The following is a 24,967-nucleotide window of genomic DNA, read 5'->3' as shown; positions in this document are numbered from 1 at the left end:
GAAACATGGAATTAAGCTGCCCCGTATTCCACAGTATAAGATCTCAGTTGAAGGCGAGCGAGCTTTGAAGAGCATTGTTTCCGATTGTGTGCATCGTGGGGTGATTGAGGAGATTGCAGGAAGTTTGTGCAATAGTCCGATTTTACCCATGTACAAAAAAGGTGATAATGCAATTCCATTTCGTTTTATAATTGATTTACGTGCCATTAATAAAGTCGTTGCTCCACAATTTCCAATTGTGCCTGATGTGACGACAATATTAACCATGATTCCAGCTACGGCTACTCACTTCAGTGTTGTGGACCTAAAGAATGCTTTCTTCAGTATTCCTATACATGAGGATGGTAGATACTTGTTTGCGTTCACCTTAGGGGGACGCTCATTCACATTTACTCGTGCACCTCAAGGTTATACTGAGAGTCCTAGTATTTATAGTAGGGCTTTGAAAGAGCAGCTTGATACCGTTGGATTGTCCCCCTACTTGTACGTTGCTTCAATATGTTGATGATTTGCTTTTAGCCGCTGACTCTGAGAGCTCTTGTAAAGAGGGCACTGTGTTGTTGCTCATCCATCTAGCTAAGCATGGTCACAAAGCTTCGCTCAAAAAGTTTCAATATTGTTGCCAGGAGGTCGCCTATTAAGGCTATCTCCTGTCAAAGGAGGGAAGAAGATTGATACCTGAAAGAATAAAACACATTTCTGGCATGTCTGTCCCAAATACACAAAAGGAAGTTAGAGCCTTGATAGGTATGGCTTCTTACTGTAGGTTATGGATCCCAAACTTCTCACTAGTGATAAAACCGATGTTGACCTTGACGAAGAAGGGTATTTCTTCGCCATTGCCATGGAATACGGAGCATCAACATTCATTCGAGTTGCTCAAGACTGCATTATGTTCGGCGCCAGTTTTGGGCACACCGAACTATGAGAAGGCCTTTGTGTTGTTTCTGCATGAATGTGATGGATGTGCTTTGGCTGTATTAACGCAGGAACATGGAGGGAAGAATAGGCCATGCGGTTACTACTCTTCCGCCCTTGATCCTGTTGCATGCGCTTTGCCAAGATGTTTGCGCGCTGTCGCTGCTGCTGCTGCATCTGTAAAACAGAGTAAGGGAATGGTCCTAGGCCATGATTTAACCCTGATGATGCCTCACTCTGTAGATATTCTATTGAACAAAACCCAAACGCAACACCTCACTTCCGCACGACTGACAGGATATGAATTAATCTTGTTTGCTCCCCACATTGAAATTAGGAGGTGCTGCGTTCTTAATCCGGCTGAACTCCTACCTTTCCCGCAAAATACTGTTTGCAGTGACGAAGAGTCACATGACTGCCTGTATACTACTGAACAAGATACAAAAGGCAGAGTTGATTTGAGGGACACTCCTTTGGATAACCCACAAGGGGAGCTGTTTTGCGATGGCCCCTGCTTCAAACTACTGGATGGTACATCCACAGCTGCTTATGCAGTCACTACATTGAGTACGGTTGTGGAGACCAAGAGAATTACGCATAACTCTGCGCAGGCCGCAGAGATTATAGCATTGACTCGAGCTTGTGAGATTTCCGAAGGGCTAACAGTAAACATATATACTGATAGCCAGTATGCCTTTGGGGTGGCTCACAACTTTGGGAGACTTTGGTCAGAGGTTTAACTTCGCATGGCACCAAGATCCAACATGGCTCCCTGATAGTACAATTGCTTTCAGCGCTTGCGCTCCCTAGTCAGTTAGCGATCATTAAGTGCGCAGCACATCGCAAGATTATAGATGATGTAGGGAAAGGGAATGCTTTCGCTGATCAAATAGCTAGACAAACTGCCTCTGATCTCTTCACAGAGATGTATGTTTCAAGGGAGACTGTAGATGCCTATGCAATGGATGAGAGTGTTGGGTCTGTACGGGATATCCAAGCTGATGCCACATTAGAAGAATCCAAGAGGTGGGCTGAGGGCTTGGGGAAACTCGATGCTGATGGGTGTTGGGTGGACATGGTTGAAGGGAAATGGTTGCTTCCTAATGCCTATATAGTAATGATGGTTACCATGGCACACGGTCCCACACATGTGTGCGCTCAACAGATCACGAGAATGTTAGAGAAAGTCTGGGTAAATGATAAGATTTCAAAAATTGCCCAGCATTATGTCCAAAATTGCATGATTTGCCTACAACACAATGTGGGAAAGGGGACAGCAACTCCAAGAGGTAGCTTTGGGCCTCCTTCTGTCCCGTTTGAAGTGATTCACTTTGACTTTATTGAAATGGAGCATTGTAACAATCTAAAATATGTCCTTGTGGTCATTTGCACCTTTAGTAAGTGGGTCGAGGCTTTCCCTGTTAAAGACGCTACAGCCATGACCACTGCAAAGACCATGTTAAAGGAATTCTTCCCACGGTTCGGTTTGCCGAGAGTTATCTGGTCGGATAATGGTCCGCATTTTATCGCTGCTGTAATTCTACAGATATGTACAGCATTGCAAATTGACAAACGATTCCATTCGGCCAGACATGCTCAGAGCGCCGGATTAGTGGAAAGACACAATGGTATCATAAAAAACAAGCTCGCTAAGATGTGTGCCGGCACCAAACTTAAATGGCCGGACGCCTTACCGATCGTGTTACTTTCAATGCGGACAACCCCTCAAACTAAGACTGGGCTTTCTCCCTTTGAGGTGGTAATGGGGAGACCTGCTACTATTTGGGGCTTGCCTAAAAGCTGCTCATTGCGCGATGTAGAAAATGTACTTCTCTCCAACTATTGTAACCAATTGACTAAAAACCTGTTTTCAATTTATCACCAGGTGCGAGAGGCATTGACGGTGAGGTACGAGGGCCCCGGTCACAGTCTATGACCAGGGGATTGGATCCTCGTTAAATCCTTCGATAGAGCGTCTTGCCTCGCACCACGTTGGAGGGGCCCCTACCAGGTGCTCCTGGTCACTCAGACTGCGGTGCGGGTAGGAGGACGTCGCCACTGGATCCACGGCAGCCACACCAAACGGATCCCACACCCAGTGCCATACGATACAGAAGACGCAGAACCCCTTTCCGACATTGAAACCAAGGTACCCGAAACGGCAGATGGTGGAAATCGGAGGCCGTTCCGGAAGTTGTAAGGCCCGACAAAACGGCCATCTTGCCTCCTTGCTCTCCCACTGCATCGTTTGTGGATCATCCATCTTCTGATCCAACTTACGTTCACTCGCCACCTCCTGTGGGAAGTGACGACATCCTGTCTGCTGATTCTTTTGCACCGGAAACTGTGAAGTATAATCTCCGCCCAAGGAGATAGGTTTGCAATACGGCTCTTGCTGTACAATTGAAAGAATTTGAGGGCTTGCCTTTTTTTGGCCCAATTGCATAAAGGGTTCTGCTGTCTAAGGGTTGTGGGAAAAGACATTAAGAAGACGCGCGACCGGAGTCGCCAGCAAACGAACAATTGGTGTTTCTCGATTGAAGACGATAATGCCCGCATCCGCTACCGTTAGTGCTGAACTTTTGGACAAAAATGTGACTAGGAGAGACAATGAGCAGATATGTATGGGGGCCCCAAAAACGTTTTGTTGTCTACTGGTGATAATCACGGGACTTTTAGTAACTGTTGGTTGTGGGTTTTGGTATTTGGAGAGAATGTACCCTTTGAATGATTTCCTACCTGTTGAAAATATAACTGTTGTTCCCACTCCTTCTGTGCAACTACATGCCTTGTCACCTAGAGATCTTTTGCATAGATGGAATTATCAAAATAACACTCTACTTCTAATTATGAATGCTACCCATGCAATCTTTAACAGAACCAATTGTTGGATCTGCTCGCATTTACCGCAACATGGGGATAAGGGGCTAGGTTGGTATATTCACCCTTTACCTTTGACAGCTGCTTGTTATGCTTCACTTAGAGCACTGTTCTTTGGCCGATGGAACGATAGCATCTCGGGGAACTTTGATGGCACTAATTTGAATAGTTTTGAGAAAACGTGTTTTGACTCCCCTGGGATGCTCGCTTTTAGCAAATAGGAGTAACCTCAATATTGCTTCTATTAGGCCTTATGATAGACTGTCTCGTCCTTTCCAATCTTTGATTTCCTTTATAGTGGCTCCGATAGGCAATAAGGATGCCGTGCCTCCTTCTTACACTGTTAACCATAGCCCCGATTCAGTTTCTTTCTGCATACAGAGGAATGGCACTCGGTCAATGGGAGATTTTAAAGGTTGTGCCAACCTTGCAAATTTGACTGGGGAAGACAGACCTTTGTATGTAGGCGAACCTGTCTATTTTGTTTGCGGTAATGTAGCATTTCCATGGTTGCCCAGGGATTGGCAGGGAACTTGTTATCTAGGAATCCTGTTACCTGGGGTGTTTATAGCAAGTACTGTAGAGGTTTCGAAGGCTCGTCCACGGCGGGACGAGAATGGCGACACTCCAGCACAGGTTTTAGGAGATGTAGCGAAATCATTTCTTCCATTCCTTGGGCAGATAGCGAATTCCGAGGATATCAGGAAACTAGCGAGAGTACTGGAGAGAACCATCAACCGGACCACAGATATACTCTATAATATGACTTTAGAGCAGAAAGCGATCAGATTGGTAGCGCTTCAGAACCGGACGGCATTAGATGTCATTTTGGCTGAACGTGGTGGAGTATGTAAACTAGTGGGGTCCGCTTTCTGTGTTTTCGTACCGGATTCCTCCCCAACTATTTTTAAGGCAATACAGAATCTGCACATTCTTAGTTCAGAAGTGCATGTTCCCGAGGGAAACTGGGATTTTAGCGCTTGGTTCTGGGACTTCTTGTGGTCTTGGGGTTGGAAAGTGCTTTCAGTCTTGCTGATTATTTTGGGAATTCTGCTATTTCTTTGTGTTGTATCCAATGTCTACCAAGTATATGTTCAATGCTAGGGGGATGTTGCGCTCAGGCGATAGGTACAATAGGACATAAAGTGTATGCCCCGGATAAAACCTCTAAGGAGTATGTACTGAAAGAGAACTTAGTAAAAGATCTAATGGCGATAGATATTTCTGACAGCTATTCAGGGTGTATGGACGATGACACATGGAGTTATTTGCAGGGAGATCAGAAGTAGTTTAGCACTTGGCATAGGCCAAAAGGAGGGTTTGTCAAACTAGAAATTATATCGTGCCTCCTATTGCTATGAATATATGTATATTGGCCTACGCCAAGCTGCTAACAAGCTGCTTATAAACTACATGTGAATAAACTCGCATTGCAAGGTCCTGACCTTAGAAACCATGTAAACTGTCGTTTTGGGTCAAGCCGCCGTTTTAGGTTTTCTTGCTCTATAAAGTCACCATGTGAGCTAAAATGGTAGCCTATGTTATTCAGAACAGAACTCGATTGTCATGACCTCTGTACAGCTAATGTATAACTTGCCTGCAGGCCACTTGTTAGGGTCATGAGCTGAGACCTTGTCCTTCTGCTGACCTGTGTGCAATGGATTACCTGTATCACCGAAACTGATCTATAATTGAATGAGAACACCTGCTTAACTATATTGTATAAATTAAGTCCGCATTGTAATGTTAGGCCTAGAGCATACATTATTACCATTTCTTTTTGTTAATGTATAAATCTAAGATGAACTAGATTTGACCTGGCAAGGGACCCTAGAGCAGTAACTTATTTATGGAATGGTTAACCCAAAGGATGGCTGAACAGCAGGCTTGAAATGAATAAAAGCCTGACTGTTTCAATGAATTTTTGCACTCACTGAGCACACCGAACCACGCCGGAGTTCGCTGTGTTGTACTGAGGGTCGATAGCTATCTGAATTTTGTTCTGTTCTTTTGTAACTGGATTCAGTATAAAATAAAGTGCTTTGTATGTTCCTTTGTAACCTGTGTTTGGTGTGTTTCCTTTTTTGGTTACCCTGCCTCATATTATTTCCTTGTTTTCACAGTTGGCGCCCGGAATAGGGACCCTCAAGATTGATGCCGGATTATTGAAGGTTGACACACGCTATCGGACCGGGATCGGACGGTGTGACATAACGGGCCCGAATGAACGAGACGCGACACCTCAACAGCGCTGCACGATCCGTTCCCTGGACGATAGCCGTGTGGTCTGAGACGGCATCTTGACGAGGGTCAATTTTTTGAGGCGGGCAGATTTGCCGAAATCACCATACATAAGGTAAAATTCGTTAGGTAGGTCCTTTGTAAACCGATCGGTCCTCCTTAGGTTTGGTCAGGTGAGTCGTTACCCGACTCTTAATTCAACCCTGACAATTTGAATATGGCGCATTGTATCTGCAGACACAATTATTGACCAGGTAAATCCCGCATTGTAATGTTAGGCCTAGAGCATACATTATTACCATTTCTTCTTGTTAATGTATAAACCTAAGATGAACTAGATTTGACCAGGCAAGGGACCCTAGAGCAGTAACTTATTTATGGAATGGTTAACCCAAAGGAGGGCTGAACAGCAGGCTTGAAATGTATAAAAGCCTGACTGTTTCAATTAATTTTTGCACTCACTGAGCACACCGAACCACGCCGGAGTTCGCTGTGTTGTACTGAGGGTCGATAGCTATCTGAATTTTGTTCTGTTCTTTTGTAACTGGATTCAGTATAAAATAAAGTGCTTTGTATGACGCATGTTGAGGGCTCAGCAGAACCCTCAGATGAACATGGCGGCTCAGAACCCCGCAAACAAAGGGTCTGGTACCCCAGATCAATGCCGGGGAGAGAACCCCGACAATTCACCGGTTCCAGAGGAAGAGGCACGGGATAAAGGGGGTTGTAAGGCCCTAGAGGAAGTTTCTTTCCTCACCCGCGAAAAGCCCCTGGACACCCAGGAACCGGAACAAAAATCTCCTGGCCCCGAAAATCTGCAACCCAATGAACAGAGGGTGGGAAGGAGAAATAAAGACAGTAAAAAGGCCCATTTTGTGGAGGAAGTCAGTGTCTTCCAGTTTTAAGGGGAATAATCCTAAGAGGATTCTGGGAAAACAATCTTCTCCTTCAGGGACGGGGGAACTCCTCCCAAAGAAAAATGGGTCCCAAGAGATCCGAATGAAGACTGGATGGGTGTGGGGAATGGTGCAGAGTCACCCATCCCTGAACCCCAGAATTGTCACCCTGAGAAGAAAATAGTAATGGAGGGATCCTCTCCGCAAATTGGTTTTAGGGACTGCCACCAAGTAAGAGGGGGCAGCACAGAGCTAAGGGAAACAGGGGATTCCAATTCTGCACTATTTCAGGATGCCGCATTTTTATTACAGATTCCCAGACTATGACACAGAAAATATTCCACATTGCCACTGTGTCAGAGTCTAAAATAAAGAAATTGACCACCCAGCTTGCCCAAAATGCACATTACCCTTGCCCACTTGAGGAGAAAGAGGGGAGATTTTATGCCCCTGTTCAAGTACAAGCGCAATGTCCGATTTCAGCACTGGTGGATACTGGATCCCAAGCCACTCTTCCGTCAACAAGGGTGAGGGAACTGCAGATTTGGAAATAAAAATTGGGCGACTCAAGGTGAAAAACCCGGTCATAGTCGTGACTCCAGAGGGCACACCCTGTCTACTAGGGAATGACATCCTGCACAGGTTGTCCCCCCTATTAGACTGTGTGAACAAGGTCCTCTGAACTCAGACTAACAGGCCAATATAATTAAAACAGAGTGTCAACCATGTTAGTTTAAATGGCACATGCCACATGGTTGAACAAAAATCGGATCATATTGAGTTTCATTTCCAGAATAATCAAATTCCTGACGTGACAGTAATTGCTGTAGGACAACAAACTGGTGATGGGAACTCCTCTCCATTCCTGAAAATCAACCTTCCTTCCAGTTTTAAGTGGCATTCCACACTGGAAGGAAATACTTTGAAATGTTATACTGATTCACAATCTGAAAACCCCAATTTAATAGTCAAAAGTGATGAGAAACCAGCTCAACGTTTAGCTGATATTCAGAAAATTAGAGAACAGGTGTTCATCCCTATTCAGTTAAATGAGGGGAAGGAGTTTGTTCTCGCCTGAGTGTGCGTGAATTCCGGAAAGAGCTTCATTAGCGAAACCACATTCAGAGAGCTCCCAAAACATCCACCCATTCCCACATTTAAATTGATCAGTAAGTGGGATATGGGCCTGGAAACTCCCAATTCCAAACATCTCCTGCCTAGCAGGTGTATGATCAAAATGTCTATAGGTAACAAAATCATAGAACATAATTGTTGGGTCGTGCGAGATGTCTCTGCTGCATTTTATTTAGACAGTGACATTCTCAATCGGTTTGCCATTAATTTGGACCTCATGAATTACAAAGCCTAGTCCGGCCTAGGGGGCAACCATATGTGCTTTGATGATTCTGAAAAAGCATTTTGGTCAGCCCAATTGCTGCTCTATGCAGTTGAAGTTCAAATTGGAGAGGAGGTCACCATCCCAGGATGGACCCGACAATTCCTACTTGAATTAAAAATTAAAAGAGGACAGGAATTTCAAAATCCTGACGCATATGTACACCTCACTGCCCATCTCCAACAGCAGGGGCTAGGGTTAAACCCTGCCCCATTACTCAATGTAGAACGCAACACCATTCCAATAGTGGTGTATAACAGCGACCTCGCGAGTATCACTCTGGGCGCAGGCACCATTATGGGAATGGCGGTTGATGACCAACATTTTTCCAAGGATCTAGTAAATGAACTGATAGAACCAATCCCCAATGACTGTTTTGACAATGACAGTGACAATGACCTACCACCAGACATGATCTTCACCCGGCAAGGGGGGAATTTCCTGGTGTACTCTTCCTGCCCTTACGGTGAGGAAGAGGTGGCCTGTGACATCAGGCAGGATGAGGTGATATTCCAGGTCTACAATGACTGCCTCTCCTACCTGAAACCCTCTGTCCAGGTCAATACTCTAAACAGAGATCTCTCCACCCAGCTGGAGGAGGCCACTGAGATATCAAAACCGGAAGTCTTTCCAGGCTTCAGGTAAATGGTTGAAGAGCGGGTCAACCTAGCTGATGCCTGTGAGACTCCGGAGCAAAAGCAAAAGTTGAAACAGGTGTTCTTAGATTTTCAAGATCTATTTGCGGTGGACTCGTACGACTGCAGTCGCACCAAAAACCATACTACAACAATTCCCACGGACCCTGGAATGACTCCTGTGTTTGTGAAGCAATATCAATTGCCTCTCGCATCCATGGAGTCCCTGACGGAAATCATCAAAAACCTTGAGTCCCATGGGAAAATTCGTCCATGCCATAGCACCTTTAATAATCCGGTGCTAGGGATTTTGAAAACCAAATGGCCAATGGAGACACTGCACAGATCTTAGGGAGCTAAATAAACAGGTCCACATGTCCCAATGGCCCCTCCCATACATTGACCAGGGACTGGCCCAGATCCAGGGGTCAAAGGTATACACTGCCATTGACCTGACAAATGGGCACTTGACCCTGCCCGTGAGTAGGGAGGACCAATAAAAGCTGGCCTTTACCTTTGGGGGTAGCAGTACACGTGGACCCGGACTCCCTTCAGATACATAAACTTCGGCAATTAATTCAACATCTTCCTACATAAGGCCATTCCCAACTCGGGTGAAAGGGGTAACCTGGCCTCTGTGGATAATGTCTTGATAAAAAGCTCAACTGTGGAGGAACACATAGCGGAAATCCGTTATGTTCTGACCCAGTCGAGGGTTGCTGGAGCAAAACTGTCCTTCCAAAAGGCACAGTGATGCAGAACCCGTGTCAACTTCTTGGGGCATGATATAACTCCTGAGGGTCTCTGTCCCGAGGAGAAGAAAGTGGAAGCACTTCTAAAACTGAAAGACCCACAACTTTGCGTGAGCTAAGAAGCCTCCTTGGACTGACCAATTACAGTAGGAACTTCATTGAGGATTACGCAGAGATCACAAGACCACTGATTCATCTGTTGAAGGGGGGTCAAGTGGAAGTGAGGTCCAGAACAAGCTGAGGAAATAAAGCAACTCAAAAGAAGCTTCTCACAAGCACCTTGTCTAGCTTACCCTGTCAGAAACAAGGTGTTTTTCTTGGAGACAGGGTTCTCAAATACATGCTTGACAGCAGTATTATATCAAAAACATGACAAGGTCAATAAAGTCTTCTCCTATGCAGGTAAGACTTTATCCTCTGTGTAGGAAAAATTCAACGATTGTGAGAAGGTGCTCCTGGCAATGGTGTGGGCATTGAAAAATTACCGCCCATTCATCCAGGGGGAACACATCATAGTGGAGACTCCACACCAGCCTCTGCAATACCTCCAAAGTGTCAGAATCCGGGCCGGAAATGTGAGTAATTCCAGAATTACTTCCTGGATCCTGGATCCTGTCAATGCAATGCTTTCCTGTGGAGGTCAGATATGGCCAAAACAGGAAAAGTCCCCTCACGCAAGGTCTGGCTGTCTTGCATAATTGTACCAAAGAAAACTGTCTGCAAGGCGAAAGTCTTAAAATCCAAGACAACATGGAGGTGTAGCTGAATTCCCCGCACAAAGTCTATGAAGACGAGGGAAAGCCCACAGTTTATGTGGACGGGTGACCCTACCATGTTGACAACAAAGGGGAAAAAGTACTCGTGGCCGGCGTTGAGAATGCCTGGGTGAATGATGCTTCGGAAATCTCCGCTGGGTATAAAATCGTTCCCCGCAGTAGTCAGGTGGCGGAGTTGATGGCAGTTCATCAAGCCATCCTTACTGCCGTCCAACACCAACTCCATGAACTGTTCATAATCACTGACTCAGATTATGTCCGGAATGGGTTTGTGGAGCACCTGGTCATGCTGTGTGCCAATAACAAACCTCTCAAACATGACAAGCTAATCCAAAATATTGATGATCTGGTTACCTCTAGTGGGATGACCATCTATTGGAAGAAGATCAAGGGTCATTCCAGAATAGAGGGGCCAGACAAAACTGGAAACAACCTAGCTGATCAGCTGGCCAAAACCAGAGCCATCCAGGGGGATCTTGTTGTGATTAACTTTGCATGCATCTGGTGCAAGTGACTAGAATCTTGAGGTGGAATGCAGGGCTTAGAATGTGTATCTATGAATGTGTCCCAGGTTTCTCAGTTGCAAGGATGTAAGCCCTGAGAGAGGATGCCGGTGGGTGTCCTATGTTCCCTTTTACTTACCTGACTCTAAGAACTGTATTTGATGTACCTGAACTTAAGTAAATAAGTTAACAGTTCACTGGAGTGTCAGAGTCATTTATGGCCGGACCCTGAATCTAACACTGGCGACGAGGATGAAGCTGGCTGTGCTGGGGGGATAGCACCAAATGGAGACACCCACCACCCCCCCTAAGAGAAGTGATCCTCTCTCAGATAAGAGTGCTGGATGGCTCTGAGGCACTGCAGGCACAGTGAGGGCAAGCGTGGCCCAGACAGAGGTGCTACAGAGGCAGAGACATAAGAAAGGCCCAGACAGAGGCGCTGTGAAGGCACTGGAATCAGAGAGCAGCCATGGCTGTCAAGAGGTGCTGCAGAGGCAGTGGAGCCCTGTTATGTGCAATGAGGTGCTGCAGAGGCAGTGAGGCACTGCAACAGGCAGTGACTAGGCGCTGCATGAGGCAGTGAATAGGTGCTGCTTGAGGCATCGAAGAGGTGCTGCGAGGGCAGTGAGGCGCTGCAACAGGCAGTGAAGAGGCGCTGCACAGGCAGTGAGGTGCTGCATGAGGCAGTGAAGAGGTGCTGCAAGGGCAGTGAGATGCTGCATGGGGCAGTGAAGGAGCGCTGCATGAGGCAGTGAACAGGTGCTGCTTGAGGCAGTGAAGTGATGCTGCAGGGGCAGTGAGGCACTGCAAGATGCAGTGAAGAGTTGCTGCATAAGGGGTGCTGTAGAGGCAGCAAAGCACTGTATGGCACAGTGAGGTGCTGCAAATGTGAAGAGGCACTGCAGATGTGAAGAGGTGTGAAGAGGCATTTTGCTGAAGTGTAGCGCTTTGCTGAAGTGAAGAGGTGCTTTCGTAAGGGCAAGTGAGCCCCTATGTGATGTGCTGCAGTGTGCAGTGAGGTGCTGCAATAGGCTGTCAAGCGGCATTGCAGAGTAAAAGTAATTGGACAGGAGGTCCAAGAGAGCTGCTTAAAAGTGGCAGTGGATTGTCAAGAGGTCCATTGGTTAGGAATGGAAGAGGCTGGAGTCTCAAGGAAGCGCTACAGGGAGCTGTGAGGAGCTGCAGTGGACTGGAGCTCAGTGTAGCGCTATAGGCGCTGTGAGGAGCTGAACATTGAAGTGACTTTGGTTAAAGTTTAAATGAGAAAATGCTGTGCATGGATTTTTAGATATAAGTGTATGAGGTGTACCTTCAGTGGATGTGGTGTGAAGGGAGTGAGATGAGATATTAGTGTTATGAGTGTCGATTATTTCTTCATTAGAGTTATTAAGTTGATAACAGTGTTCATCATTAGCTGTTCCATGTAGATAGATTAATATGTTCTCTCCACAGGTGGACCTTTAATTATAATCCTCAGACGGACATTAATGTTAATTGATTTTTGAAGTGGTGACAAGGTCTAAACATTTTGGAGTTGTTTGTGGTTATTGTGAAATGCTTTCTTTAATCTTTTGTTTTTCAGGTGGACTAATTTTTTTGATGAAATATTGATCTTGTCACTCACATTTTACTGCTGTTGTTTTTGTGCCTATAGGGGGAAGATGTGTTGTGATTAACTTTGCATGCATCTGGTGCAAGTGACTAGAATCTTGAGGTGGAATGCAGGGCTTAGAATGTGTATCTATGAATGTGTTCCAGGTTTCTCAGTTGCAAGGATGTAAGCCCTGAGAGAGGATGCCGGTGGGTGTCCTATGTTCCCTTTTACTTACCTGACTCTAAGAACTGTATTTGATGTACCTGAACTTAAGTAAATAAGTTAACAGTTCACTGGAGTGTCAGAGTCATTTATAGCTGGACCCTGAATCTAACAGATCTCCATGAGATTGACTCCCTGTTGGTGGAAATCTAGGTCACTGCTATCACTAGGTCCCAGACAAATGCTCACAATGAACTCTCAACTGCCAAGTGGAGTAAGGAGACCCCAGATGCTGATTTAATCATGGCAAAAAGGGGATCCAATTATTGGGAAATGTTATCAACACATTGAGGACCCTGAGAACTTTCCTCTGACGGATACTGATTACATTGGGAAAGAGGACCTCAGGGTGTTGAGCAAGTGTCCAAAAATGTTCCGAATCCAAGACAGTTTGTTGGTAAGGAGATCCGTCTCTGGCTGTGACCAGTGGGTGGTACCTACCTCATTCTGAAGCCTGATGCTTGCTCACACCCATGACGCGGCCACAACCGGTCATCAGGGCCTTCACACTACTCTAGAAATCTTGCAGAAGGTTGCATACTTGCCACACGTGGGGCAGGACCTCAACCAATACTTGAAGGGGTGACTTGTGTGTGCACAATTTCAGCCAACTTCACTCACACACCGAGCTCCCCTCCAGAAGAGGGGGATGACACTGCCTTGGTCAGATTCACAAGTAGATTTCATCGGGCCGGTGATACGCTCCTCTAGGGGGAACAAGTACATGTTAACCGTAACATGATTGTTAACCAAATGGGTGGAATGTCTACCGGCCCAAATTGCAAGGCAGAAACAGCAGCTGCCCTGATGATCAACCACATCTTCTCGCATTTTGGCCTACCCCAAAGGATTGAGTCAGACCGAGGTAGTTCACCAGTGAAGTGATGACAAAGATGTGGGAGATACTTGGGGTAAAAAGGAAACTTCACATTGCATACCAACAGTCTTCTAGTGGGGGAGTTGAGAGGTACAACAAAATAATTGTGAGCATTCTAAAAAGGTTTGTGGCAGACTCTGGGCCAAGTTGGGACATCCGATTACCGCTTGTCCTGATGGCCATCAGATCTACACCTTCTTCTGCGACCGAGATGTCTCCATTTGAGCAGATGACTGGATGAAGGATGGTGCTACCTCAGCATCTGCTCTATAGAACACAAGAGCAGACACTGATAAACGCCTCCACAACACATGAATATGTTGAAAATCTAAGAAAATCAAATAGAGGAGACATTGGGAGAATAAAAACAAGAAGAAGAAGAACCAGAAGGGGACAGGTAGGTTTATAGGTATCATTATTTAACAGGGAGTATTTTTCTTCATTGTCAGGGCGAAAGGGATTCCCAAAAGGAGGACTTCCCCGGGGACCTGGAAAGGAGAGATCGAAGAATAATCTGGGGGTATCGCTCCATACCACAAAGAAAGACCTAAGGGAAAGCTGTGGGGGTCGCCCCACACTCCAACGAGAGATAGCGGGAGGATTGTGGCGAACCACTCCCTGATGGAAGGACTCCACCTGATGAACCCCACTTTTCCCTACTGATGAACCCCACTTTGCCCTACTCTCCCTCGACAAGGATCTCAGAATAGTCGGGTGGGGGTTATTTGTGGGCTACATTGACCCACTCAGCAGAATACCCATCCATGATCATGTTGCAGCAGTTAACAGCAAAATGGCTGCACTGGCTCCTTGGAGCACCACTGCATCAAAACAGTGTTTTTCAGCTGCAAAATGATGGCTGCACCATCTTGCCAAACACTTATTGGGCGAGTTGGAACAGGGAGCATACCGAGAAAAGTGCCAGTGTGTGTTCTTGTGTGCACCAAAAGAAGCGGAAAAAAAGCGCTGCTCTGCTGTTTGCAAAAAGTTCCCATCGAAAAGGGAATATTTTACATTTAAAAGGATGCTGACCTGATGCTATTTTCATCTATTCCACATCACATTGCTTTTTATCAATAAGGCCCTGCCATGCCCATCCATATCCACATTGTGCTTCAGCAGAAGAGAGCGGGATCCCTGCATGACTAGACTGTGTCAAGCCAAATCTGGGAAAATCGAAAGAAACTTCACTTTCAGCTGTGCAGGAAATGCTTAACTTTTGGGTAACAAAATGTTAAAAATCAAGGCTCTAAAGAAATCCTATCTCTACGAGCATATGTCAATTTCAGTGAACCTTTGCCTTGTACAAACTGCTATATAAAAGAAACTGAATAGGGCTGCAAAACAATATTGGGAAGTCAGATGGAAGAACCGAATTTAAAAGAGAAATCCTAGCAGCTTTCACCATGTGTCAAAATGGGCTTTTGCAAACCAAAAGAAAATGCCTGTTTTAAAAGTACAATGTTGAATAAAAATATGTACTTGCCTAGCAATGTAAAAGGGGTTTTGCTGGGGAAACAGATATGGGATGTTGTATTCAAGAGGCTTGTTTTTGATTCAGAACAGAATAAAGAAAATAAAGAATTAAAATGTATTGGCTGGATTTTGCAAGCTCCAGAACAGGTTTTCTGCTGGCTAAACTGAGGCCTTCCCCCAAAAGGAGCCACCATAAACTTCTAGGACACATGCATGCTAATTGCCACCTTAAAAACTTTGAATGGACCAAGAGCACTAAAACATAAACCTGCCCATCAGACTTTTGTCTGTGCTCCAAGCTGAGACAATAGATCTGGGACACCTATGTGCGACCTGGGAAGTAACACCAATTATTCCCTCAATTCAAGGAGTTTAAAAAAAAACCTCCATGACAACCCTGGGGAAGCTGACCTTTGGGGGTAGCCTGGGAAGACATGACTATATTTGGAGGACAAAGGCAGGCCCATTTGGCTCAAAAAATTATTTGATGAATGCACGTTTAAGACTGTCAACTCTGCAATCGGACAGCGCCGAAATCTAAAAGTTGTGCATTTTAAATATGATTTTCGTGGATTTCAAAAAAGATATCGTGGGTGTCCGTAGCGTGTATAGGACACAAAGGCCAGGAAAATATGAATCATGGTAAAGGTACACATGGTGGAACTTTAAAAATTAAGAGAAATATGCCCTATGAAAATATGTACACACCTCAAGTTGTGGGATTTTGAGTGAAGCGGCTCTCATTAAATCTCAGATTTAGTCTGTTCAGTAATGCTAGGTTCACCAACCCCCTCCTCACCTGAGTCTGTCTGGAAGGTAGATGAATCATCAGTATCGTCTGATGAGATCCCTTTTCTTCCCTGTCTCCAGGTTTTGCTGGGCTTCTTCTTGTGAGTCCTCTCTTTCTGTTTGAAGAATTGGGTATGGGCTCCTCCGGAAGCCACTTTGCCAGAAATGCTGTTTTGCCTGGCAGTGGGGACTCCAGGGAGCCCACCCCGGGCCAGGGAAAAGCCTTCCTGAAAAACTCTGGCAGGTAGTAGAAGGTTTGCGGCTGATGACTACCACTACCAGAATGCAATGCGGTGCAGAATCGTGGCTTCCAAGAATGTGTCCAAGTGGAGTAACAGCAGGGGTAAGTTGACAGAGTAGCGGCAGCACCGCCAAGGAACGAACCGAAGGAACTGGGCAGTGTTACACAGAGAACGAAGCAAGAAGGGGCATGACCATGGAGAGGACGCAAGCACCACTGAGTACTGCGCGGAAAGCAAGGTAAGCAGGGAGGCAAGGGAAAAGGGTAGGAGCGGAAAGGTAAGCAGCAGGTTGACAAGGAGGGAAACCCGCCTGAGAGTGGGTGGATTCAAAAACACAACAGAGCGCTGGAAAAACTTCCAAAACACTAGAAGTTGCAACGCATGCGCCGATCCATCATCGGCGATGGATAGTTGAGGGTTGGCAGGGCCAGTCCGGGTTTAAAAAGGCTGGGAAGAATAGAACGCACATGGCGTTACTGGAGGTAATAGTCCTTCTTCCATTTCCACCTTCCCCAGAGCTCCCAGGGCCGGCGAACCATGACAGTATGACCCCTTTTCAGTGCTCTTCCCCCTGGTTTTCCGGGATGGAGACGATGAAACTTCTGTAGTAAACGAGGGGCTGAGATGTTCCTATTCTAAGACGGAATAGTTCCGCTCACTTGGACTTAATGTACGCGAGTAATAGGACACAGGGTGTTCCAAGTCATCTTCCTCCTTCTGTAATAGGGCAGCTCCAATGGTACCTTGGGAGGCATCAGTTTCAACTATGAATGGTCTTGTTTGGTCTGGTTGTCTCAGTACAGGAGCTGTTACAAAGGTCTTCTTTAATAGTTGGAAAGCTTGTTCAGTGCTGGTATCCCAAATAAATTTGACTCCTTTCTTTAGTAGATTTGTGATGGGTAGAATGATTTCCGAGAAATTAGGGAGGAACTTCCTATAAAAGTTAGCAAGTCCTAAGAATTTCTGAACTTCCTTAATGGTGGAGGGTACAGGCCACTTGGTTATAGCATTCGTCTTGGCTGGGTCCATCTGTATGTTGTCAGTGGATAAAATAAAACCTAAATAAGGTACAGTGGTTGCTTCAAAGACGCACTTTTCAGGCTTAGCTAGTAGACTGTGTCTTCTTAATCTGTGTAAGACTTCTGTGACCAAGATGCGATGTTCGACCATATTGGTAGAATAAATGTGAATGTCATCTAGGTAAACCACTACTGAGGAGAAGAGCATGTCTGCAAAAACATTGTCCATAAATCGCTGAAACTGTGCAGGTACATTAACTAAACCAAAAGGCATGACTCTGTATTCAAAATGGCCCAGTGGTGTCCGGAAGGCCGTCTTCCACTCATCTCCTTCATGGATTCTTAAGAGGTGGTAAGCCCCTCTCAGGTCTAGTTTGGTGAACACCCGAGCTCCCTGGACCGCTTCTATGATGTCCTTCATCAGGGGCATAGGATACCTGTCCCGTATGGTTTGAATGTTTAGGCCTCTGTAGTCTATACAGGGTCGTAGTTCAGTTGTCCCTTTTTTAGAAATAAAAAAGAGAGAAGCACCTGCTGACTAAGATGACTCCCTGATGAGACCATTCTTTAGATTGGTAGCAAGGTATTCCCTCAGGGCTTCCTTTTCAGGTAGAGACAATGGAAACATTCTTCCAAAAGGAATGACCGCATCTGGAATCAGGTCTATCTTGCAATCTTCTTTGCGATGAGGTGGCAAAAGACGAGGTTGTGTGTGTGTGAACACATCTGCAAATTCCTGGTATGGTACTGGAACCGTGTTGACACTGTAAGGTGGATGCAGTGCTGCTTGGATGCTCAGTGATCTTTCCGTAATTAAACAATGTTGATCACAAAACTGGGATCTAAAGTCCACCGTGTTCAAACTCCAATCGATGTGGGGGTTGTGTTTTCTCAACCAGGGTATCCCCAATATCACTGGGAAATGTGCTCCCCTGATTAAATCAAAGGTAAGGTATTCCTGATGATTAGCCATCGTGATCTTTAGATCCTGTGTTTCATGGCTGATGGGACCAGAGGTCAATGGGCTTCCATCTACTGCTTTAACAGGTATGGGCCTTATCTTGGGACGTCTAGGAATCTGCTGGTCCAGTGCCCACTTATCATCCACGAAATTGCCGGCTGCTCCGCAATCCAACATGGCTAGACACTCCACCGGATCGTGTTTGCCCCACTCGATCTGGATCTTGATTACCATTAAACAGCTGTCGTTCAAGACCGGAGGCTGTGCTTGGGAACAGGGATTTACGTTGTTCATCCCTTCCCTTTCCCTGTTTAAGGTTGGGGTCTTTCGTTTCCCTGTTTTCTGGGAGGAACTTCTGGACAATCCCGTAGCAGGTGACCGTTAGAACCACAATACAAACATAACCCTAAATCCTTCCGTCTCTTGTGTTCACTGGCGGATAGTGGTCCTCTTGTAGTCCCTATTTGCATCGGTTCTTCCATGGATCCTTTTTCAGGCATAGAGGGAGGGTTAGGAACTGACATGAAGGTTCGTGGCCTTCTTCTTTCTGCTTTCCTTTCAGCCATACGAAACTCTATTTGTAGAGCTTAAGATACCAATTCTTGAAAAGGATTTGGTCTGGCTATTCTCGCCAGCTCATCTTTGATATCCGCATGGAGTCCTCTTTAGAAGATAGTCTGTTGAGCTGTCTCGGGCCATCCGGCTTCGGCAGCTATCCTTTGGAACCCTGTGACATATGTCTGGACATCAGAAGAACCTTGACGAATATCTAGTAGGTTTTCAAAAGTGGAATACATCACTTCTGGTCTTTCGAATCTGTCCCGGAATCTTTGGACAAAGGTGGTATAGTTTGTGAGAACTGGATCTGAACTCATCACCAGAGGAGTGGCCCATGCAAGGGCATTTCCTATCAGATTGGAAATTAAGAACGCTACCTTTGTTCTATCCAAATAGTAGGTTCTAGGACGAAAAGTAATCTGGATTGTACAAGCATCCAAAAATTCCTTCATTCTTTTTGGATTTCCATCATACTTCCCACATGGCAGTGGGATGGGTGGCAACTCTCCCTGGTTGTCAACCCGCAGTGGGACGTGTTGCCCTACCTGTTGGATCTGTTGAACTTGGTGCCTGAGTGCAGTATTATCTGCTCTTAGAGACTGTACTTCTGTGGTTAATGCCTGAATGGCGTTTACCATTTCCTGAAATTGTTCCAGATAGGCCATCTTTTGGCGTTGCAATCTCTCAGATTTAGTCTGTTCAGTAATGCTAGGTTCACCAACCCCCTCCTCACCTGAGTCTGTCTGGAAGGTAGATGAATCGTCAGTATCGTCTGATGAGATCCCTTTTCTTCCCTGTCTCCAGGTTTCGCTGGGCTTCTTCTTGTGAGTCCTCTCTTTCTGTTTGAAGAATTGGGTATGGGCTCCTCCGGAAGCCACTTTGCCAGAAATGCTGTTTTGCCTGGCAGTGGGGACTCCAGGGAGCCCACTCCGGGCCAGGGAAAAGCCTTGCTGAAAAACCCAGGCAGGTAGTAGAAGGTTCCGGCTGATGACTACAACTACCAGAATGCAATGCAGTGCGGAGTCGTGGCTTCCAAGAATGTGTCCAAGTGGAGTAACAGCAGGAGGGGGCTGGGTAAATTGACAGATTAGCGGCAGCACCGCCAAGGAACGAACCGAAGGAACTGGGCAGTGTTACACAGAGAACGAAGCAAGAAGGGGCGAGACCATGGAGAGGACGCAAGCACCACTGAGTACTGCGCGGAAAGGCAGGTAAGCAGGGAGGAAAGGGAAAAGGGTAGGAGTGGAAAGGTAAGCAGCGGGTTAACAAGGAGGGAAACCCGTCTGAGAGCGGGTGGATTCAAAAACACAACGGAGCACTGGAAAAACTTCCGAAACACTGGAAGTTGCAATGCATGCGCGTTAGCAACTTCCGGGTTTAAAAAGGCTGGGAAGAATAGAACGCGCATGGCGTTACTGGAGGTAATAGTCCTTCTTCCATTTCCACCTTCCCCACAGCTTCCAGGGCTGGCGAACCATGACACTAAAACAATGAAAAATTGTTAAGCGGACAAAACAAAGCTTCACAAACTCTAGGATTGACTACCACGCTCTGCGTAAAATGTGTAATCTGCTTATGTAATTTGTTAAGATGCCACAAATGTAAAACGGGGACATTTATGTCAAAACTGGGTTGTGGCAAAATTAACTGTGGGAGGTTCTGGACATAGTAAACCCACATCATAAAGCTGATGTCATGCCTCTAAAGTCAAAAGTCTAATCAGCTGATGGGAAGGTGGTAACAATCACCCCTGACCAATCCAGTTTTTAAGGGCGTACCCATGTCACCCGCTGTTATATAAAGGTTGGGAGCTCACAGGCACAGGGCGCCTGTGTTCCTGATATTCTATATTCATCTTGCCAGATTCCAGATTCCACTCCAAGGCCAAAGCATAGCTGACTCTATCTCAGCAAGGCCTTGAACTACAAACCTCACAAAAAAAAGGAAAAGCTGTGGTACCCTTTTTGGGGAGCATCCTGAGACCAGACCAGCTTTTTGCCCGCTAGCTGCAGGCCCACTGTACCTTTGCCATCCAGCTGTACCACTACCTGCATCCAGCTGTACCTTTGCCATCCAGAGGCCAGACAGGCCTAGCTGTGGTTCTGCCAGGAGAGTCCGCTGCTATCTGGTGCCCGTCGTGCGGTGACCCGAACCCTGTTGAATTTTCAAAAATCACAAGCTCAAGCGTGGACTGTGAGCATCTCCCCATCCCATAGAAACAAATAGCCTACCCATCTTGATCCTTTGTCTTTTCTCTATTTTCTAAGTAGTCCTATCCATACCCTGATAACGTGTCTAAACTGTTCTAATTCTCTGTGCACCTGTCCTTGTCCTTGTTTTTCTAGTGTTAGCGCAATTCTTTCATTCAGCTCACCTTGTAACTCCTTAGCAATATTTGGAATAATTTCAATTAATTCCCACCTAGATCTGAAAGCGGGGTTAAAGGGTTTTGTTGCAGATTAACCTGGGATCGTACTGTGTCTTTCTTTAACAATTTAGTCTGAATAATCTAGTTTGAGTAAAACTTGTCCTGTCTCTTTCCAAACCGATTTCCTCCCTTTAATGGCTATATTTTACCAAAACCGACCCTCCTTTTCTCGTGCAAACCTCATCCAGTTCTTCAGCTCTAGCCCTCCTTTCACTCCTATATTGTCCTTGTGATGTGCATCTATTCCCCAGCCCAAAAACCGCATTCCAATTCAAAGTATTTCACCCGTTTTTCTTAAAAACCGTTTGACATTTAAAACTGCTTCTGTGTAAAATGCATCTTTCCAACGTGTGATTCCGGCTGCATCGTGTTCTTATTTTCAGCTTGCTTTTGAACTGTATGCCTTTGTTGATACCTTGCCTTGTGATTGCCAGTGTTTATACCTGCCTGCTATTGTGAGAAATCATATTTGCCTCATAGATTTAACCACACATTAATTTCTGAGTGTCATTTTATGCCATTGCAAAGGCTTTAAAATCTGTGTTTCCTCTTATTTTGTGAGGGAAGGTTGTATTTTGATTCTGTTTGCTGCCACATATCCCTGGCTACATGCTGCTTCTTTCTATCCAATTGTGGGTTGAGGGAACATTGCAGGGGGAAACCTTAACTTGGGTGCTATCTATCCTAATTCAAAAAGTGCTCCTTTTCATTGGTGCTTTGGATATGTTGTAGAAAGTTACCCAAGTGTATTTCAGTGGTTCTCGCTGTAATTATCACCCCATTTGTGATTGCTGCCCAATATAAAAATGGTGTGATTTTCTTTGAAATTAAAATAAATTAAATATTGTGTTTCCACTCACTGGCCTGGTTCATGGTCCATTGTGACCCAGGATATTTGTAAAAGGGGGTGTGAGACGGGTCGGGTATAGGCTCAATTCGAATTTGTTGAAAATAAAGAAAAAGCATTCTAATTGCGCGCTACATCTAAGGCTGAAGGTGAAGGTCCTGGTCCGGTGTGTGATGACCGATTGGAATCCTTCACAGGGTCTTTACCGTGTGAGCTAGAAGCCGAGCGAGGCAAGGGCTTTAATGTTAGCCCGGTCATTCCCTGTCCCAGTTAAGCCCCAGACCCAGAGGGGTTTATTGCTGTTAGTATCCCAGCATGTTTACTGTGATGCTAAGAGTGTTTTTTTAATTTGAGAAACGGCACTGTTGCCATTACTCAACTTTAAAAAAACTACAAACCAAGATGGTCACCATGGATTAGTCCCATGGGGCCTCATCACGACTTTGGCGGTAACCCTTAAATCCGGCAGTAGCGCTATTACCGCCGGATTTAAGGGTCCGCCAAATCAGGACTTCGGCGGATTTCGCCCCAGCTCTGAGCAGGGTGGAAATCCACCGAAAATTCACGCTCATACCGCCGGCGGGAAATCCGCCAGTGGTATCAGCGCAAAATTTCCCCATTGAGCCCAATGGGGAATGGGGCTTTCCCGAATGGGCTCAATGGGGAATGGGGATTAACATTACTGCCAAACTCGTGATCCGGCGCTATTAGCGCCGGGGACTTCGGCGGTAGGGCAGATAGCGCCGGCGCTAATAGCGCCGGCATTACCGCCCAAGTCGTGATGAGACCCATAGTCCCTTCTCCCTTTACATGGCAGCCATTACCGCAACAAAGATGCGCTGGTAACAATAATGTTGCCAACGCCGACAAGGGACAAAGGAGCGCAAAGTGAATGGGATGGAGGTGGGTGGGGGATGTAGACATTGGGGTTGAGGGTGGGAGGAAAGATGGGAAAGGGAGCACAGGCCACAATGACCTTAATTCCCAGAGGTGAAGATGGCAGCATTGCGCTTCCGACGAGGCTCGCTGTGGCAGGTTTACCATGAGGTAAAGACCGCGTTCAGAGCCTCCTGATTGGTTGGGAGGCTGCCACCTCCCCACCACCGGGTGCTAATTGCGTTCATCCCCACTTAGATCCTACAGAGGGGAAATACCAGCCACCACCAACCACTTTATATTATTTATTTGTACACTCCTCTTAAATGACCGTTGTCAAAAAATAAAAGATTCTAGGCCCTCATTGCCACATTCGGTTCCCCTTTTCCACCTTCCGTTTACTTCTGTGTCACCTCCGTTAATTTCCTGAAGAAGGGAGATATTCGCCACCACCTCCAACCTTATTTCATTGATGGCATCCTCTTCCCCCCATGTGACTTGTGAGCAGCTGCCACAGAATTATATAATTTATTATAAATATAATTGTTTTTTATAACGTGCTTAATACCAGAGACTGGTTTCTAAGCGTGGGATCGGGATCCGAACCTGGGTTACGCTGCATTGTCTTTTTTCCAAGACAAAAGTGTGGCCCCTGAGGTATCCTCACTCACGAATGAACAATGAGAAGGTTCAAGGGGGACGGTAGGTAAAGAGAGGGCATGCCGGTGTCAGCTCTCTCTGCTGTTTTTACACTCCCTTACCCTTTCTTACTTTACATTTATGTATGCCTGTGTCAGCTCTCTCTGATGTTTTTACACTCCCTTACCCTTTCTTGCTTTACATTTATTTCTGCCAGTCAGCTCTCTCTGATGGTTTTACACTCCCTTACCCTTTTTTAATTTACATTAATTTATGCCTGTGTCAGCTCTCTCTGATGTTTTTACACTCCCTTACCCTTTCTTGCTTTACATTTATTTCTGCCGCAGTCAGCTCTATCTGATGGTTTTACACTCCTTTACCCTTTTTTTACTTTACATTTATTTCTGCTGGTGTCAGCTCTCCTTGCTGTTTTTACACTGCCTTACCCTTTCTTACTTTACATTTATTTCTGCCGCTGTCAGTGAAGGGGCCCCTGAGGGACCCTCGCGTATGGAAACAAGGCACAATCACCACACACAAACTGATACACCAGACACGAGGTTGTATTCCCAAAAGCTAGGGTTTATAGCAAAGCAAATAGTCTCAGTTGGCCAACTGGGTCCCACGCCCCGCGACGTGTGTTACCAGACCTTGGGGGACGCAAGAGCCAAGAGAATCGTACAACAGTTACATATGTACAAAGCAAGCATCTTACAATCAGTAGTGACACATTCAATACCGCCCCTAATACATTTCCTTTGAATTGGGTACGATGACTGACAATGGTGACGAGTATGACACCTTCAAACATTCATTTAGCAACAGTTTGCAATTTCGGGGGCCTACAGACACAAGTCTTTGTTTTAAAGAACATAATGCTTCTGTTTTTGCAAGCAAGCTGTGTGCAGGGGAGAGACACATTCCAGGCTTTGCTATCTCCTAGTTTCTATTTGTGTACTGGGGTGAAGTTGCTCTCAAGGGCTCTACAGGGCTCAGGAAAGGGGGGCTGCAAAGCAGAGCATAATTCAAGCCATTTAATGTTCGCTTCTAACATTTCTACTGTATTAACGAGACTAGCTGGCACCTGTGTACTGATTGGAATGCCTTGCTGCTTACTTCCAAGGACTCGTGAGGGAGGAGACCAGGCATTTCTGTCTGGGTTGCTGCGTTATGTTTCAACATGCCTCTCGTGGCCTTGCGTTATGCACTAGTGGAGCAGAATAACTTTTCAGCAAAGCAGTTTTAACAGAAAGGAAAAGGCAAACGTTAGAGAAAACAAAATGGCGATTTTGATCACCTTAAAATGGCCACACTTTAATCAAGTTTATGGCTATATATGTCTAATACTAAACACATGAGGCGGTTGGTCTTCAGCCAACAAAGTACCTTGCCTTACGATTGAGGGGTGTCTACTTTTTCTAGACTGACAACCCCTCATTTTG

This window comes from Ambystoma mexicanum, chromosome 2q (genome assembly GCF_040938575.1).
Source record: "Ambystoma mexicanum isolate Mex_15411 chromosome 2q, UKY_AmexF1_1, whole genome shotgun sequence".
Taxonomy (NCBI): Eukaryota; Metazoa; Chordata; class Amphibia; order Caudata; family Ambystomatidae; genus Ambystoma; species Ambystoma mexicanum.
Note: the sequence above shows the minus strand (reverse complement) of the source record.